Source organism: Gavialis gangeticus, unplaced genomic scaffold (genome assembly GCF_001723915.1).
Source record: "Gavialis gangeticus isolate Ggan-Ray unplaced genomic scaffold, GavGan_comp1, whole genome shotgun sequence".
NCBI lineage: Eukaryota > Metazoa > Chordata > Crocodylia > Gavialidae > Gavialis > Gavialis gangeticus.
The window spans coordinates 22350297-22354986 of record NW_017729000.1 but is presented as its reverse complement, the minus strand read 5'-3'; the positions used below and the strand labels follow the sequence as shown (position 1 = coordinate 22354986).

Here is a 4690-nt window from a genome sequence, read left to right as displayed (position 1 = left end):
GGGGGGGGAGGGGGTGGGGGGGAGGGGGGAAAGAGGTTGACTCCTGGATAGCAGAAAAAGAAAGTGGAGTGGTGTATGCGTGGGCAGCACTCACTGCTCAAAACTGGAGCCTGGCTGGCTGGAGCCATGCTGCGGCTGCCAGCCAGGCTTCCTGCTGCGACTGCAGCCCTGGGAGGCCCCCAGGACCCCAAGTATGGCTGCTGGGGCCAGCCCAGTGCCAGCCCAGTGCCAGCCCAGTGCCCCCAGGATCCCAGATATGGCTGCTGGTGCCAGCCCAGTGCTCTCCTACCCCACCCAGAGTAACTTGCCGTGCACCAGAGGGCATGGCAAGTTACTTGCCATGTGGTGCAAGTTCCTTGTACAGTGCACCTTGTACATAGGTAAACCACTGCTAGTTGCCCTGGGGAACCAAACGTCCATGCACGTGTGGATATGGCCTGTGTGTCTAAAGAAACTCTCTTAATTGACCTAAGAGCAGCTGATCTAAGCATCAGCAAAGAATCCTGAAGGAAGCCCTTTGTAGGTCTGGCCATATAAAATTAAGACTATATGCCTGCAAGGATGAGTGGGGAAAGCTCTGGACGAATTTTATTATAATTGTATTATAATAATATTTATTATATTTTATATAATATAAAGTTATTATACAACATACTATATAATTATTATATATAAATACATTTTTATTATTGTTGCTGTTATTATTAATTATTAAAACATGGCTTACTTTATTTGGGATTTCCTTTTACTTTCCAGAGGCTCAAAAATACGTTAAGCCCTGTAGGTCTGACCAAAGAAAATTAAAGCTATATGCCTGCAGGGATGTCTGGGACAAGCTCTCTGAACTCTTTCTAGAGCTGGATGCAACAAGATACTACAAGGAAAAATAGTGAAAAGTTTCTTTCACTAGGCTTCAGCTTCCAAGTGTGAGGAAGTACTTGTGGTCATGAAACTCAGATGGATAGAAATTAGATGGAAAAAGTGATTAGGTCCCATCTAGTCCTTCTCAGAGAGAAGTCAGAAGTCATTTCTCCCCTGTAAAATACTCCTGGTGTTCTCATCCTCCCTGGTCATGTCTACATGTGTGCTTTACTGCAGAGTAGACTAATTTGCTCTGTAGTAAACCATCACCGTCTATGTGTATACCACAGTTAGGGTGAAGTAGACTAATTTACTCCAGTGTAGAATAGTCCCTTCAGACACAAGTACTATCCTATGTCTGAGTAAATAACTACAGTTAAATGTACGTGTAGACGGTGACGCCAGCACAAATTGTGTCCTATCAGCCAAGTCGGCAGGGGACCAGCATCTAAGCTGCTCCACTCAGGCTCAATTTGTTCCTGTCACTAGGTGCACATTCAGAAGCTGTGCCTAGATTAGTTTACTCCAGTGCAAATTGCACCAGAGTACATTCAGTCACATTAATTGCACATGTAGCTGCACCCCCTATGTAGCTACTTACGATAGTTAATATTTAAGAAGAAAATCTACAGACAACCATTCAGGAAGAAATCTACAAATATATTCTAAGATAAGGAGACACTCTTAATGACACTCAATACTATGATGGTGAGCTGGGTATAAAAACCTGTTTTCAAAGCTCTGTCAATACATCAGCCACTAATTTAGTGGTCTGTCACTCTGCCTGTCTCAGAATGGCACTCCTCTGCTGCGTCCCTCCACCCCCCTCCTTCTTATTCATAAGTCAAGGTAAGTGACCCAAAAAACAACTGAGTTCCCGACCCATCAGGTTCATAAAATGTGCAGCTAGTTTCAGAACACTGCCTGGCCCAGTGGTGCCATTTATTGTACCAGTCAGGGTCTTTCTTTCACACTTCAGAGAAGAAATCAAATGTCATGCCTCAGGGCATAAACTGACCACCTGCCTGAGATGTGAGAAATTCCACCTATTGGGAACAACAATGAACTACTGTGTAGTTGTTCCTCTGAGTTTAATCATCTTCCTTTGCCTTCTACTTTTATTGGCCTCTGCCCTCCTATGCTGAAATGAGGATATTAGGATAGATGGACTGATGATTTAATTCCTTCTAGCTGAGAGATCTGGGCATCCAAATGGAAAACACAGTTTATTACCATCCTGGGTTGTCTCACCAACACTTATTCTATTTCTTTGCAGGATGACTAGAGATGTAAATGGGCTGCCTGTGGGCTATTCAAAGGAGGCACACAGCAAAAATATTCCTGCCCCACCAGGGCAAATGACTCAAGGATTTGGGGGCTAACCAGGGAGTGCAGGCTAGATATTTATCACACCCAACACCTATCAACATGCCAGGTAAGCTACATACTGTTTGCACTATTCATTTGCATCTAATGGCATTGTGTTCACATGCTGCACCATGGTCTGTGACTAGATGATGCCCCATTAACTCTGCTGAGTATAAGGGAGAATATTTTTAAATGCAGGGACATATCCTGTGGGACAGTGTCTTAAAGAGGTGCCATCAGGACACAGAGCAGTTCAGCTGTTAGCAGGCAGACTGGGAGAGCCAGTGGTTCTAGTCTTAGGCTTGGAGACCTCTGGCTTAGGTCAGTAGTAATTCAGGTGATTCATATATGCCTTAAATATTCTTTAGGATCAGCAGGCCCAGTTGAAGCATAGGATAAGAAGGGAAAATGCCTGATTTTGGTGTTGTGTCTGCTTACACTGAAGCTGAGTCTGGCACTTGGAGAGGTGCTATGTTATCTTTAGCTGTTCATACTATGGGGTACAGATGAGCTCTGTGTATGAAGGCTTTCCCCCAAAACAGGCAAAAAAGGCAGTAGGGAATGAAGAGAACAAGCCAAGTAGGATGGCCAAAAGGCTGAAAGTGGCAAGATTTTATTCCCACTCTGTTTTTAAACTGAAACTTAAAACTGAATTATCAAGCACTGTGTCTCCCATTTCTTTCAGGGAAGGAGTATGGGGGAACCTAGCCCATATTTGGAGGCTTAACTAGGGTCTTGTTGTTTTTAAATTATTTGGCGTAGACCAGATCCTGGAAAGGAATCTGTTGAGACCATTCTCAACACCATAACAAACAGATGAACTATAACCTGAGAGGTGTCCTTGGGGTGCTCTTTAGCAAATACATTAAGAGGAAAGGAGTAATATAAATATGGCAAAAGACAGGTAAAAGAATGAGCTTGAATAATGCCTTACTCCAACTCCACAATTTTGTCTTTCATCTAGAGCAGCAGATGTGAAGGAACTTGAGCACATGCTATATGATGAGCCTCTAAAATGAGCCTGTGAGAATTTTACTTATATCCATTAAAAACTGGATGTAGGCTCTTCAAAGTCACCAGAAAAACTGTGTTGTTGGTATGACAGAGTGTTTGGCAGCTGCTCTGGGCTTCAATGGGTATTTGGAGCCTGCCAGAGGATTGCTCCTTGTCCATGTCTCCTTTACTTTGCACTACCCTGCTAACTACAGTCCTGCCTATAAGAAAGCTTGTCATATGAGCACTGGGTTGGGAGTTCAGGGCCTGGATTTGTTCCATCCTCTGCCATCGATGCGCTAATTGACTGTGGGCAAGTCACTTGATTCAAAATTTGGGCTTTACTCCACTTTTGAGGAGTGTAGCACGGAAGAGTGAGGGTCCGTATTAGAGCTGCTAAGGATCCACAGCTCTGCATGAAAGCAATGGAAACTAGAGGTGGCAGCTGCACAGCCAACATGTCCCAAACTAAGGCTCCCAAACTGGAGGTCATTTCTGAAAATTCTGGCCTTATCCGCTCTGTAAAACAAGGATAATTTACTCACCTTAGTGAAAGACTGCATGATCCAGGAATGAGGAGTGCTAGGACAAAGAATATAACCAAGGCCCCCCAATTTACAGCCTATTAATGCAGCTCCCAAAATGTCCACAGAGAGGTGCTGTTGTGCAATATGAAGCACAACTTCCTTTGGCTCCCCACTAGAAGTCAGGCAGGCAGGCTGCTGTCCCCACCACATGCTCATTCCCAGCTCCTCATAGGGAGAGACACCACAGCTGGTAATGCAGAAAAGCTATTCCACTAGCCAGGCTATGCATCCTAGGTTCAGGAGTGTCCATGTTTGCGGAAAGAGCAGCACTTCCAGGGCACCATGTTGAGTTTGAAAAACTGCATTGAACAATGCTCCATTTCAGAGCAAATTTGTGTCAAAGCTGCATTCTCCTTGACTGCAATACGTACTTTACGGTTGGGATTTTCAGTAGAACCAAAGGGAGTTGGATTCCCAGGTCCTTTGAAAAGTCCACCTTATGAGTGCAATCCAAGCAGTTATGTGATACTTGACTATTGTCTATAGGATTTGGGAATTTTTCATTATCTGATTGAGAAGGAGAAGTCACCGAAGCGCAAAAAGAAGATGTCCTTAAATACATTTTTTCTAGGCTGTGACTGAACCTCCCTGCTTGTGGGTACAATGTCCACATGTAAAAAAAGCGTCCCTTCATGTTTTGTATTGCACACGGATAGCGGGGTGCAGATGGCAGCACTTTGTGCAAGTGCCCTGCAGTGGGAACAAGCGTCACTGAAACCTTCTGACATGCTAGTGCAAGAGGGTAAAAATGGATTTTGTTGCAGGTGGAACTGGACAGAAAAAAGTATGTTGCTCTTTGAATTTCCAGGAACAGACTTTACTTGTTTATTTTTAAAAAAATTTGTCCCTAGGACTGGAATAAGGAGGATTTGAGTTGTTGC

At 44.0% G+C, this 4690-nt stretch overlaps 1 protein-coding gene across 1 annotated transcript in view; it reads right to left on the bottom strand.

Moving 5' to 3' along the window:
- Positions 1–4690, bottom strand: part of STC2 (stanniocalcin 2) — an 18439-nt gene that overhangs the window by 4278 nt on the left and 9471 nt on the right. The window lies entirely within an intron of this gene.